This window comes from Dasypus novemcinctus, chromosome X (genome assembly GCF_030445035.2).
Source record: "Dasypus novemcinctus isolate mDasNov1 chromosome X, mDasNov1.1.hap2, whole genome shotgun sequence".
NCBI classification, from domain to species: Eukaryota; Metazoa; Chordata; class Mammalia; order Cingulata; family Dasypodidae; genus Dasypus; species Dasypus novemcinctus.
This window is the reverse complement of record NC_080704.1, coordinates 183616739-183632106: the sequence shown is the minus strand read 5'-3', so window position 1 is coordinate 183632106 and position 15368 is coordinate 183616739. Positions and strand designations below refer to the sequence as shown.

General features: G+C 37.7%; 1 protein-coding gene and 1 pseudogene across 5 annotated transcripts in view; both read right to left on the bottom strand.

The window, feature by feature from the left end:
• GABRA3 (gamma-aminobutyric acid type A receptor subunit alpha3) overlaps positions 1 to 15368 on the bottom strand; it is a 401316-nt gene that overhangs the window by 128712 nt on the left and 257236 nt on the right. The gene's annotated exons all lie outside the window — the stretch shown is intronic.
• Positions 9762 to 9862, bottom strand: LOC111764353 (U6 spliceosomal RNA; annotated as a pseudogene).

Genomic DNA, 15368 nt, shown 5'->3' with positions numbered 1-15368 from the left:
GAGGTGATGAGTTTGCATTTTTTTGTGTATTATTATTATTGGAATAATGAAAATGATCTAATAATGATTAATTATTAGTGATGAATGCACAACTATGTGGTTATACAGAATACCATTGATTGTACACTTTGAATGTATTTATGCTTTATGAACATGTATCAATAAAACTGATTTGTTAAAAAAAATGGAAAGCAATGGGGAATGACTTGATGGAACGGGGTTTCTTTTTGGGGTGATGAAAATGTTCTAAAATTAATTGTGGTGATGAATTCACAACTCTGTGACTATACTAAAAAATGTTTAGTTGTACACTTTAAAAGGGCAAATTATATGGTATGTGAATTATATTGCAAGAAAGCTGTTTAAAAAATAGGGCAAGTAAAGAATAAAAAATATAAAGACTGGAAAGCAAGAAGCAAAAAAAAATCCCTAAGTTTATTTGCAGATGACATGATGCTGTATGTAGAAAATAAAAAGTAAATCTCCAAAAAACCCAATTGAACTAATAAATAAGTTAGGAAGTTCACAGGATACAAGATCAATATTCAAATAATATTCAAATACCAATTATATTTCCTTACACTAGGAACAAATAATTTGAATGTAATATTATGAAAACATTCCATTCACAACAGCATCAAAATAATAAAATACTTAGTGAAAAAATTGCCAAAAGTAAAAAGAACTGTATGCTGAAATTATAAAACATTGTTGAAATAAATTAAAGAATATCTAAGTAAATGGCTAGATACTCCATGTTCATAGATTGGAAGACCTAATATCATTAAGATGGCAATTGTCTCCAAAATTCCAGTAATCATTGTTTTTTATTTGTTGTTGTTTTTTCTAAAACTAGCAAGTTGATTCTAAAATTATATGGCAATAGAAAAGTCTAGAATGGCCAAAATATCTTTTAAAAAAAGAGTAAAGCATATGTATTTCACTTCACAATTTCAAAACATACTATAAAGCAATAATAATTAAGATAGTGTAGTTTTGGCCTAATAATAGGTATACAGATCAATGGAATAGAATTAAGACTTTGGAAGTGAATTTTCGTACTTATGATCAATCAATTTTTCTCAAAGGTGCCAAGGCAATTCTTTGAAAGAAGGATAGCCTTTTCAACAAATGGTGTTGGAGAGTTCAATATCCACATGCAAAAAAATGAACACACACCCTTGCCTCATATCATAATCAAAATAACAAAATTGATCACAAACCTAAATTTCAGAGCTAAAACATAGGATAAAATCTTTGTAGCAAAGTTAGGCTAGAGAACGCATTACACAGTGAACCATGTAGTAAGTGACAGATTGTGGCTAACAGTACAAATAAGAGAGTGTTCTCTCATGAACTATAACAAATATACAATATTAATACATGATGTTAATAATAGGATAGTTTATGGTAAAACTACTCCAAATGTAAGCTATTCGCTGTAGTTAGCAGTAATATTTCGATGATGCTCTTTCATCATTTGTAACAAATGTTCAGCAACCATGCAATGTGTTGGTGGTGGGGTGACATATGGGAATCCTGTATAGTATGCATGATTGTTTTCTAAACTCACACTTTTCTAATAAAAAAAAGGGGGAGACATTAAAGCATAGCCTTTAAGAGCATGGATTCCAATGCCAGACTGCCAGAATTGAAACACAACCACCTCTTGTATGTATGCAAGTTACTTCAGCTTTCTGTGGCTGTTTAGGTTGCATTTTATAGAAGCTAACTGAAGCCATGAGATAGGATGGCATTATGAAGGGAGTGATGGTAGGTAGGGAAGATAAGATGTCTAAGGACTGAGATCCAGGTTACAACAAATGGGTTATTTCCACTGACTGACTCCTAACACACGAGTGAATCTCTGCATTTTGCCTCTTTCCTACAGCATTTACTACCTATAAGTAACACTGCTTTCATCTCAGGTAGAAGGTACATTTATCAGATTCCCTAAGTGCGAAAGGGGATGAAGTGAGGGAGTAAACAATAGATTGAATATGATAAATAATTTCTTTTCCATTCCTTTGGAATTAAGACAAATTAGTGACTTGGTTACATAATGCCCTTATCTCATCCTCGTTGGAAATACTTAAATATATTTTCAAAACAGGGACACATATTGGAAATTATTTTATTATGATATTTTGCTGATTATTCTTCTATGTCATTATATCATTGATACAAAAAACAGTATTTACTTTCACACCTACCTATACAGTGCTTTGTATTTTTAGGAATTTTTACAGTACATATGTCTTGTCTCCTGAACCTTAGAAAGAATGCCAAATAAAAATCATTTGCTTTTGGAGGGGAACTCATCCAATGTGCTATCCAAAAGAAAATAATTGTACAATTCAGAAGTTATTGCATCCATGTTCTCAGTGCCCATTTGCCTTTGGGCCTAACAGATAACCCTAGGGAAACTGATCCTTCTGGAAAATGAAGATGCTCCTCATATCTTGATAATATCTCTCACTTTACTAAGCCATTTTCCCAACTTCTAGCTCATATTCCTCATCCAGAATTCTATGGAGCTATATGTGTAACATTTGCACACTTTAAAATACGCACATAATATCTCAGCATTTTAAAATTATAAAATGAATATGAATGGAAACGAATTACCCAGCTCTTAACAAGTGCTCAACAGGAAAAAAAATCAAATTATTCCTAAAATCTTGTATATAGAGCACCAATTGTTTTGTTTTATTTTTAAGTGGGGGCATAAAATAGGAGAAAGTCCTAGAGAAAAAATTCCTGCAATGACTAAATTCCTAAAGGTCAAAGTTATAAAGTTTACTGAATATATGCATTAGTTATTCAGTGAGGCTGTCAAACTGTTGAGAGTAATACAAAAGGGAGCAGCTTAAACTGAGTAGGGACAAAGGTTTCTGTACTCTGATATGACTCCCAGTTTGGGCAATATGTCACGTTGGCTTTTTGGAAGTGGAACAATCTGCTCTTTCTAGAAACTAATGTACAGATAATAGTACTACAGGGGTGGTAGAGGTGACAGGCAGGCTAGTTCTGTAATCATGGAATAAAGAGCAGGATCTGGGATTTACAATGATAAACAGGATAGTTAAATATTAATAGCCATTATCAGTACAGGACAAGTCCCTTGAAATATACCACTACCAAACACCCAAACCGTGCAGCACATTAGTCACAAGAATCCCATTTTCTGTGGGCTTCACATTAAATCCTTAAACTATATATAAGAGGTTTCAGCACACTGGAAGGCCCTTGGGCTTTCAAATTGCAAAGCTACTGCTGTACTGTCCCATTCATCCTTCAAAGGGAGTGCATCTGAGTTTTAACAATCACCTTAGACATGTAACTCGAGCCTCATTTTCTGACATTCATACTTTCCCCCACCCTCTAGCCATGTGCAAATACTTGTGATTTCACCAAACATAGATGCCATGCATCTTGGCTTAAAAACCACCACACCAGAGAGCCAAGGGTGCCTGCAACTGCAAGCAGGAGAATTGCGTCCATCATCCATGTGGAATCTAAGCCCCCTCTTGATATAGAGGTGGAGTGGACATCACCATCCCAGGGTCCACAGGATGGAGGAATAGAATGTGGATTAGAGTGGATTTACCGATATTCTACTGTGGAATTTTTGTGATTAGTAATGGAAGAAACTCTAGCATTGATGTGGAGAAAGTGGCCACGGTAGTTGCCGAGGGCATGGAGAGGGAAGAAGAGAGGTGATGTGGTGGCATTTTAGGGACTTTGAGTTGTCCTAAATGATATTGCAGGGTCAGATTATGAACTTTATATACCCTGTCTTAACCTACTGAATGTACTGAGGGAGAGTGTGAACTACAATGTAAACCATTATTTATGCAGTGCAGCAGTGCCCCAAAATGTATCCACCAAATGCAATGAATATACCACAATGATGAAAGAGGTTGTTGATGTGGAAGTGAATGCCTATTTTTTTTTAAATTTATATCTGAGGTCTTGAGACATTTACTGTGGCATTAGATGCTTACATTAGAAAAGGCAAATAATCTGTATTCAAGAACCTAAGTGTCCAACTTAGAAAGCCAAAGAAAAGTGCAAATGTGGGAGGAGTGGGGTGAAGGGGGTGTGGGGTATATGAGGACCTCTTATCTTTTTTGATTGTAACATAAAAATTAAAGGGAGAAAAATGCTTTATAAGAACAATGGATATATAATAATGACAAAAAATAAATAAATAAGTAAACTCCCTCCCCCAAAATTGCTTCTTGACTTAATATTTATGAAGTAGACAGAACAGATATTTTCAGCCCCATTTCACAGCAGAAGAAACTGAGACTCAGAGAAGAAAAAAAGCCTTGTCCATGGTTACACTGCTAATCCGTGTCAGAGTTTGCACTCACACCCAGAGCTCCTAATTGCTTTTCTAAAGTTAATTCCACTATAACACAGGACCTCCACTCTTTCTAGGGGTAGTATTTAAAATAGCGGGGTTCTTTGGAACAAGAAGGATGCTCCTGGTGATCTGTATATTCCCCTGTGTTAGGATGATAGCAGAGAATTTTCAGACTCAATCAGGTGGAGACCAGTTTCTTGCCTTTGAGAATAAAGACAGTCCTTGTTATTTCAAGACTCTGACATTCTCTTGGAACTAGCAAAAGTTTTCCTATGTCTCCTCCTCCAGTTCAAATGCCAGTTTCCCTGTAAGGCCCTCCCGTATCTGGGCCCATGATCTCAAATCTGAGTGAATTCTGTCATATTCGGTTCACCGCACTTAGTTTTTAGCTTTTTGGGAAATTCATATGCTTATAGTATAGTGAGTAATATGCCTTATCTTTCCTCCGAGGTTGTAGACTCTTGAAGGGCGGGAGTTATGTCGCTTCGCAGAATGCATCAGAGTAACTTGTGATTGACTGAGCACTTGCTTCCCATCTCATTATAAGCACTTTCAGAGCCCAAAATGAGCCACCCTATCTCTTCCACGCTCTCATTTCTGTTCATTAGAGTGAGGTTCACTAAGTGTGGCTTTGTGAGTGAGTTGCTAGCTTAATGAATAAGGAACTACAGATGGAATCCCCTGCAGCAAAAGCCATTACAAGAAAGACTGTGAAACAAAACTATCAATGCTTGGGTGATCTGATTACATCAAGCCCTATACAACTAAGTCTGGCCCAAATGCTTTCCCTGGTTCCTGGTCCTTTCAAAGGTAAGTGCTATAATGAAAATTCAAGTGTAAGCTATTTGCTTCTTAAAAAGAAAGGAGCTTTATTGGTAATATTTTTAGGACATCCTGGCATGCCAAATTTAACCTTCAAATAAGTTGCCTTTTGAACATGAGGTAAACTAACTCAATGATACATTCCAAGAATGATGGAAGACATGATTGTCTGAACATGACAGTCTCCCTGTTAATTGTTTCAAAACACTTCTTTCATATTGACCATTCATCAGAGAAATTAGTGCTTATTTTCTTTAATTTTCACCTACCTTTTTAAAAATGTAGGCTACTATTACTACATACACCATTACTATGTAACATAATGCATAGAAGATATACTTCAACATATTCAATTTCACAAAATCCCATCGTGTCAAAATTCTCCTGAGTTCCAGACCTGCATTTCCAACTGCAGCTTGTCATGTCCAAGTCAGACTCATAATGGTTAAAATCCATACCTCCTATATTCATTTCTAAGAGAAGGTGCTATGATGTAGTGAGAAAAATCGTTTGCCTGAACATAAGGGTGACTTTAGTCTTTATAACAGCTTTGCCACTTATTAGTGGTGTGACTTTGGCTCTATGGAAACTTCAGTTTACAGACAATTTATATTAACAACAACAACAACAAAAACACAGAGTGCTTGATGTGTGTCTGGACATATACTAGGTAATTTACAGCCTTATCACATTCACTCCCCACAGCAAACTCATGAGGCAGGTATTATAAGGATTCTCCCCATTTTACCGAGGAAGGACCAGGAGCTGTCTTAAAGCAGAATTCACCTTTATAATCAAAATGCCTCACATACATATATCTATATACACACACACACACACACACACATACGTACACACACACACACATATATATGATCACTGCTGTGAAGAGAAAATGAAATAAAGACATGTGAACACTTAGCATAGTGCCTGGCATATGGCAAATCCTCAATATGTGTAAATCCTCTGTCTCTTCTCCCTTCTCCAAAATATCTGCCTCTTCTTCTATGGTGCCCTTTTCTTCTTTAATAACAACACAATCCTCTCAGTCAGTATCCAAGGAAGACATATAATGGATATTCTCAATATAACATTTCCTACTACCCCAGATCCAGTTGGACTCCAAGTTCTCTCCAACACTTGTCCAAACCTCTCTCACATTTGTCCTTTCCTCTCTACTACTACTTATCACAGACTTTTTCAGGCCCTCATCAATCTCACCTGCACTATGAAATGGTCCACTATCTGGTATACCTGCCTCCAATTGATCCTCCAAAGTGCAACAAGATCTCTTAATTTTTTAAAAACTGGAATTTGCAGAGATTTGTCAGCTGTTCAACAAAACCATTTTCTTTTATTCTTGGGCACACAGCAATATTAATTTTACCAGCCTCCCTTGTAATTTGGTATGTCCACAGGACTTCATTCTAGACAAAGGAATGTCAGTAGAAATGAGTATTCCACTTCAAGGCCAGGCCTATAATCATCCCTCACACACAATCATCACTGCTCTTTCCTCTTCAACTCACTTGACACAGACAAGCATAGTGGCCTTGAAAGTCATGTGTTAAGCCACCAGAGGAAAGGAACTTCGATCCCTGAAACACCATTTGGAAATGAGCTCCTGCCAATAAGGAGCACCTCCTTTGGACTTTCAGGAGCAGGAAATAAACTTCTATTATGTAGGAGCCATTATACATTTTTGGGTTCAGGAACTTATATTACTAACACAAATTATCTGATCATGTCACTCACTTTTTCAAAAACAACAAGGGGGGGGGAAGAGATTTGGCTCAAGCATTTGGGTGCCTGCCTCCCACATGGGTGGTCCTAGGTTCAGTTTTCAGAGCTTCCTGGAGAAGAAGAGAAGATGAGCAGATGCCACAACTGCTGCAATGAGCAGACGCCACAACTGCTGAGAAGAGCAGATGCCACAAATAGCAGATGATACAACCAGCAGGGAACAGAAGTAGCTCAGGTGGTTGGGTGCTTGCCTCCCATATGGGAGGTTCCAGTTTGGTTCCTGGTGTTTCCTAAAGACGAGCAGACAGCAAGCTAATGGATGAGGAACCCATCTTTTTGGGGGGGGGGGCGGATAAAAAACAAGAGCAACATTGGTTCCTTGTAACTACTTGGTGAGTGTATTCTATATCAGTTCAAGACAATTTTCCCTAACCCTTCTTGCAGAAATACTTCCACATAGGTATGATATTATGCCATACCTCCTACTCCACCTCCTATAATTGCCATTTTTCAAAAGTCTATTTACTCCTCCACATTCAATGGGAATGTTTGTAATTGGCTAATCATTTTTCCTGTATCTCTTTTTTTTTAGGATGTCCAGGGAATGAACCCAGGACCTTTTACATGAGAAGCAGATGCCCAAACACTGAGCTACATCCACTCCCCAATGAAAGTTGTTTTTTCTGTTTGTTTGTTTTGTTTGTTAGGAGGTACTGGTGATCAATCCCAGGACCTTGTACGTGGGAAGCAGGCACTCAACCACTTGAGCTACTCCTTTTCCCTTCCTATATCTTTTGTACTGCCATTTTTCTAGGGGACTTCCTTGCTCACATGAACCACCCATACAGTATCCTGACCCTCCCAGCTCCAAACAAGTAACAAGTATCATCAATGCTACCTCATGAACATATATATCCATATACATCTACAATACTTATTCAGTGGGATAAGTAGTAGGGTGAAGCCAGACAGATTTGCATTCACCTAATAACTGCGTGATCTTGAGTCAGTCATTTTTACTTTTTTAGCCTCGCCTTCCTGATCTGTTCAATAGGGGTAATACTGCCTATATTGGATAGTTGTTGGGAAGATTAGAGATGTTTTACATGAAGTACCCAACAAATATTAGGTGTTCAATACATAGCAGCTGTTATTTGTATTATTAGATTATTATGATGGTTTCCTAACTGGGCACATTATCTTCGCCTTGCCTTCCTCCAATCAATCTTACACACTGCTCCCAGAGTGATCTCTCTAAACTGAAAATCTGTTTGTCAAATCCTATTTTAAACTCTTCATTGGATCCCCATCATTATTTTTTAGATTTGTTTATTTCTCCCCCCTCCCTCCATTATCAGCTTTCTGTGTCCATTTGCTGTGTATTCTTCTGTACCTGCTTTTATACTCATTAGGTGGCTCTGAGAACTGATCCTGGGACCTTCCCGAGTGGGAAATAGGCAATCATTCTCTTATGCCACCTCAGCTCCCTGCTCTGCGACATCTCTTAATGTCTCTCCTCTTGTCTATTTTCTTGTGTCACCTTGTTGCATCAGCTCTCTGTGTGGACTAGCACTTCTGGGGGCGGGACACACTGCTGCATGGCCAGCACTCCTGTATGGGGCAGCACTATATGCAAGCCAGTACTCCATGTGGGCCAGCTCGCCACACAGGTCAGTTTGCCTTCACCAGGAGGCCCTCGGTATCAAAACCTGGACCTTCTCTATGGTAAACAGGAACCCAATTGCTTGAGCCACATCCACTTCCTGGATCTGCATCATATTTATGCCAGTGTAGCTTATAAGCACCTGTCCCCACCCCAGACCACTTCTCTCCACTGTATTCTGTAGTCTAGTCATACTGAACTTCTTTTAGTTCCTTTAACATATCATCACAATTGGTCCTTAGCTCCCACTTCAGATATGTTATACCCTTTCTCTAAAACATTTTCTCCTTATCTTTTAATCTAATTTATTTCTAAGCATACTTTAAGTATTGGTTGTTGATATTCCCTGTAGAATTGCTTCATTGTACCTGCTAGATGCTCTCATAACACTCTGTACTTCTTATTGCACTTATTCTATTTTGTCCTGTTTAACTATCTTCCCCACTAGAATGTAAGTTCTGTGAGAGCAGAGCCAGCAGCTATTTGGGTTCACCATTTTATTTCTGGTGCCCAGAACAGTATTGGGCCTCATTAAGACTTGAAGAAATATTATTTTTTGGAAGAATAAACAAAGTAAAGTGCTAACAAGATGCATGAATTTTCTGACATATGATGTTATTTCATGAATGCATGCCTCTATGAATGCTGTTTTCTCTGTCTGGGATACTCGCCTATGTCTCACCCCTGTTCCTTATGTGTTTGATAGTTATATATACCTCCTTCAAAAGCCAAGATACTGGATAAGCCTCATTTCCTTTTTCAGCTTTCCTTGATGTCCCCACATGTTTTTGAATGTTCCCTACCGTGTAACTTGGTCACATTATGCATCTTTTTCTATTTAAGGGCTTTTTTTATTATTGTGCAGCTCTCTGTGCATATATCTCATTTCATCACTAGACTTGTAAGGTCATTAAGACCATGACTTATAGTTTATCTACCTCTGTAGCTCAGCAAATACCTCACAGCTTTGAACATGATAAGAACTCATAAATATGTTGAATGAATGATTTTTCCTTCCTACTCAGGAAAAATACTTTTTACGTGTATTATATATTTTGAAAAGTTTATATACAATATGTACAAAGAATAATAAGATGAATGTTTACCCATATCCTCATCTACAAATAAAATAGAGATGAAGCTTCCTATTTATCCATATCAAAAAATGGCAAACGCTTCATAAATGAGTGTGTCATCTGGTGTTGGGGTGTGCTCATCTTTTCTGTATTGTTCCAATTTCAGTACATGTGCTGCTGAAGCAAGAAGCAGGTAATGGGCCTTGAGCTGCATTTTTATAGTTGTTTTGAGGTCCCCAGGTGACGCTTCTTTCTCATCTGCCCTAGTTACATGACCATGTGAACCTTGGTTAGATTTTTTTACTAGGAAACTGTCATTCTGTGGTTTTCCCGTGGAATCCAGATAAGACTTTTGCAGATCAAATAATAGGAATGCTGCATATTAACAATTCCTGAAGAGTCTTAATTGTTCTGCAAACATTACCCCACTTGTACTTTCCCTATGTAACAACTACCTTATTACCAGAATGAGGGGCTGGAATAAACAGTCAGGTTGTGACTTCCAAAAGGTCAGTAGATGAATCTGTGGGGCTGTAAACCAAGCTTTTATCTTTCAGATTTGAGTCATGGCAGATGCAGTTCAGTGCCATGTCAGTTGGCCCTACTTTGGAGTTTGTGTTTCTGTGTGATGGAGCTGGACTCAGCTGTGATCTTTGTTCACAAGCCTCTCCTATTACTTTTAACGGATCTGTAGTTGGTACTGGGGTTTAGTGTATACCCAGGGGATCTGAATCTCTGGACTGACCATGTGATAGCCAGGCCCTGAGCCTCAACAGACTTGCAACTCCTACACTCTGGTTTATTGAACTTACCCCACTCAGCTAACATGGAGGTGAAGAAGGTCAACCACCACACCAGGGAACCAAGAGTGCTTACAACTGAAAGCAGAAGGATTGCATCCAGCATCCATGTGGAATCTAAGCCCCCTCTTGATATAGATGTGGAGTGGACATAACCATTCTAAGGTCCACAGGATGGAGGAATAGAGTATGGATTAGAGTGGACTTACTGATATTCTATTCATGAACTATTGTGATTAGTAATCAAAGAAAATACAGCATTGGTGTGGAGAAAGTGGCCATGGTGGCTGCTGGGGCTAGGGAGTGGGAGGAAGAGATGTGATGTGGAGGTGTTTTCGGGACTTGGAATAGTCCTGGGTGGTGCTGCAGGGTGAGTTACCGGACATTGTATGTCCTCCCATGGCCCACTAGGTGGACTGGGGAGAGTGTGGGCTATGGTGTGGACCATTGACCATGAGGTGCAGTGGTGCTCAGAGATGTATTCACCAAATGCAATGAATGTTTCATGATGATGGAGGAGGTTGTTATGGAGGGAGGAGTGGTGTGAGGGGGGTGGGGGGTATATGGGGACCTCATATTTTTTTAACGTAACATTAAGAAAACAAAGACCAAAAATAAATAAAATAAAATAAAATGTGCTATCCCAAAGAAAAAAATTGTCCAATTCAGAAGTATTCAGCAGAATTTTTGTAGAAATTGAAAAACTGTTTTTAAAATTTCTGTGGAAAAGCAAATGACCTGAGTAGCCAAAACAATTTTGAAAAAGAAAAAAAAACACTCCACATCAACCATTCTAAGGACCACAGGATGGAGGAGTAGAGGATGGATTAGAGTGGATTTACTGATATTCTATTCATGAACTATTGTGATTAGTAATTGAAGAAAATGTGGCATTGGTGTGGCGAAAGTGGCCATGGTTGCTGCTGGGTTAGGGAGTGGGAGGAAGAGATGTGATGTGGAGGTGTTTTCGGGACTTGGAGTTGTCCTGGGTGGTGCTGCAGGGAGAGTTACCAGACATTGTATGTCCTCCCATGGCCCACTGGGTGAACTGTGGGAGAATGTGGGCTATGGTGTGGACCATTGACCATGAGGTGCAACGGTGCTCAGAGATGTATTCAGTACAATACAGAGATGTACTCAAGTGCAATGGATGTTTCATGATGATGGAGGAGGTTGTTATGGGGGGAGGCGTGGGGTGAGGGGGGTGGGGAGTATATGGGGACCTCATATTTTTTGAATGTAACATTAAAAAAATAAAGACAAAAAAAACACCACTCTTAATGTGGTAAGGAAAAATGCACTCATAATGAATGAAGAGATAGGAAATGTCCACAGAAAAAGAGAACATGTAAAAAAGAACCAAATAAAAATTTTAGATTGAAAAATATATATCTGCAGTAAAAGTTTTTACTTGATGAGCTTACAATCAGAGAAGAGCTGACATGGGAAAAAGTCAGTGAGCGTGGAGAAATAACAATAGAAATAATCTAATCTGAAGAAAGGAGAGAAATTGAAAAACTTTTAGATAGCTTTTCCAAATGTAATTTTTAATTTTGTATTTGGGATACCAAAACTCAAGGTTTTTCTCTTACTTAAAAATAATCCTTTAGTGATGATTTTCTTCTTAAAAGTACAATGCTAAAGGACTTGAGGGATGCAGGTACATGAGTAATACAGCAAAATTTTAAACCAAGTCATCCAAGAAAGAAGTTAAATCTTAGGGCTGATATAATTTCTTTCTTATTTTTCTTTAGGGACATAATAAGCAAGTTATGTTCCATTATTGTGGAAAATGGTATTATTTTTGTATTCATTATAAAAGTATAATTATATGTGAATATTTTATATCTAAAAAAACATGTATAATTAATAGTAAATAGCATGAACTGACAGCCAAACTGACAGAATAAGAATGGTGGCTCAGTCATTTATTAGCTAGGTGATCTTGGACAAGTTTCTTACTCTGTGTCTAAGGTACCTGTCTCAGAGATTATTAAAGTTAATATATGTAGAGGGATTAAAACATTGCCTGGCATGTTTTATGTACTATTAATATATAGATGAATGCTATTTTTGGTGTTGCTGTTATGATCACTCTCACCTTTTTACAACTCTTTACTCCTTTGATATATCAGTCAAGATGATTTAGATTAATATGCAGTAACAACCAATCTTAAAATCTCAGTGTCCTACAGCAACAAAGGATTATTTCTCTCTCATATTCTTTGTCAATTTCAGGTTGGGGGTGAGGTGTGCTCTGTTCTATGTCATTTCAATAAGGGACCCAGAATAAAGAAGCCAAGCCACCTGGTTTAACACAATTCACTGTGGCCAGGGAGAGAGAACACGGCAAATTAAACTGTCTCTTATGGGCCTCCCACCTTCCCTTAGAATGACAACAGTTATTTCTGCCCACTCTTGGTTATCCAAAACAAGTTATTGTCCAAGCCTAACTCCAAGGCACTAGGGAAGTACAATTCTATCATGAACCCAGAAGGAAGTTAATTAGAAATATTGGAAAGTAGCACTATTGACTATCATATTTCTTAGTTTTCAAGATACTTCATGCTAGTGGTTCTATTAATACCTCCCTGACTTTTCCTTCTTGGTCTCGTTCACAGGTTCCTCTTTCTGCCTTAATGATGGCAGTGCTCCATGATTGAAAATTTGGCATGACTTTCTTCTCAATTTACACAGTTTCTTTTTATTTATTTATTTATTTATTATTTTTTAATCTTACATTAAAAAAATATGAGGTCTCCATATAGCCTCCACCCTCCTCTCACCCCACCCCTCCCACATCAACAACCTCTTTCATCATCTTGGCACATTGATTGCATTTGGTGAATACTTTTTGGAGTATTGCTGTATCACATGGATAGTGGTTTACATTGTAGTTTACACTCTCACCCAGTTCACCCAGTGGGCCATGGCAGGACCTACAATGTCCAGCAACTGTCCCTGCAGTACCACCCAGGACAAATTTACCCATTTTCTTAAAGTGATCACATCCATTCCAACGGTTTCAACTTCTTCCAACATATTGACAATACCAAACTAAATCCCTAGCTTGTATCTCTCTCCAGATCTTTAGACTTTTAAATCCAAATGCTATTACACTTCTCCGCCTAGATTATCTACTGACTTCTTAATCATAATGTGTCCAGAATTAACCTCACAAACTTCTATTTAAGTTTGTCCTAACTTGTGTTTTGTCTACCCCAATTTGAGCACCATCATTCATTCACGTTAATTGGGTACTTACTACTTTGAGTACTTTCCCTCTCTGTCATTCTGAAGTTTTCTGGTTTTACTGCTGATTTTATCATCAATATATCTCCTCTTCTCCACCTTTATTCACTGCTCTGAGTTAGAACATCATCACTTCTCACCTAGACTACTTCAGCTTCCTTCTAACCCAGTTTTCCTAACTCTAGTCATGATTTCCTCAAATATATTCTTTACATAGTAACTAGAGTGCCATATATAAAATAAAAAACTGATCACCTCATTTTCTTGCTTAAAACCTGACACTCCCAGGATGATGTCCAAATACTTTAGCATGGTGCAAGAAGTCTTTCAGGAGTTGATTCCTGCCTTCTTCCACATTCTCATCTCTTATCATATATATCCTCCTTTGCTCTATACTCCAACACTGACTTTTCTTAAGTTTCTTCCCAAATATCATTCTGGTTCCTGCAACTGCTCATTTGGTTTCCTCTGCCAAGGGTGTCCTTCCTTTCTTCCTCTCCTTCACCTCTAATTTGCTTGGCTAAAGCCTACTATCTAATAATACAAAAACTAATGTTAATACTAATATCAAGAAGCTTAGGTGCTACCTCATCTAGTGACTTTTTGCTCAATTTGATCCAAAAGAATGAGTTAGATTCCATTCTTTGTCTTCCCAAAATTACCCACATTTTTAGTATTTCAGTTAATATTTTTGTGATCATCTATTAGTCCTCATCCTCTATTATATTTTTATAATCTTGAGGACAAAGTTCATGTTTTATTAATGTTTGTATCCCCAGATCCTAGTACAGGGCCATTACATATTAGGAGTCAAAACAAATTCTGTGAGTGAATGAATGAATATTTATCTTTCTTCCATCCACACTTTTCCCCCCTCTTCTTCATCTCCTCCAGTATCCCTTGTGTCAATTCCTCTACTTTTCTATGCCTTCTCTTCTTCCCATCTACTTAATCTCATTCTTTTATCCAATTACCCCTGTGTCTTTATTTCATCCCATCTTATCATTTATCTTCTCGCTTTTATCTTATCACCTTTTCTACATCTTTATCTCCTTTCATATTCTCTTTCCTTCAGCCATTCTTGTTATATATATTATTGACTTCACTTCCATAATCTTCATCCTTTCCCTTCTCCATCTTCCTCTCATTTCTAGCCACTTTCCTTCTTTTCTCCATCATTCTCTCTCTCTTCTAGTTTCATTTCTCCTCTAATCTCTCAGTTTCTCTTCTATCACCTAACTTTTCTCTTATGTACTTCTTTGTTACTCATTCTTTCCTTGGCCATCTACTGTTCTCTGAAATTCTTGCAGGAAACATATCAGAAATAGCAAATTTAAGGAATTAGGGGATAGTAGACAGGCAGGCACACTTCATTTATTCACCAAATATTTATGAGGTATGTATTATTTGAGTTTTATTGTGCAAAACAATGAATACATAGATTTGAAATAGTCACAGAACCTAGTCTGTAGGGTCCCATTTATCCATTCAATAAATGTTTGCTCAGTTACACAAAATTGACACTTATTGATGTGGGAAGGAACTTCAAGTAGTGACAGCCAACAGCAGAGAAGCTAGCAAATTCATAAAAAGCAAACACAAGAACACAAATATGCCCTTTAGTGTTGAGGAAAGAATCT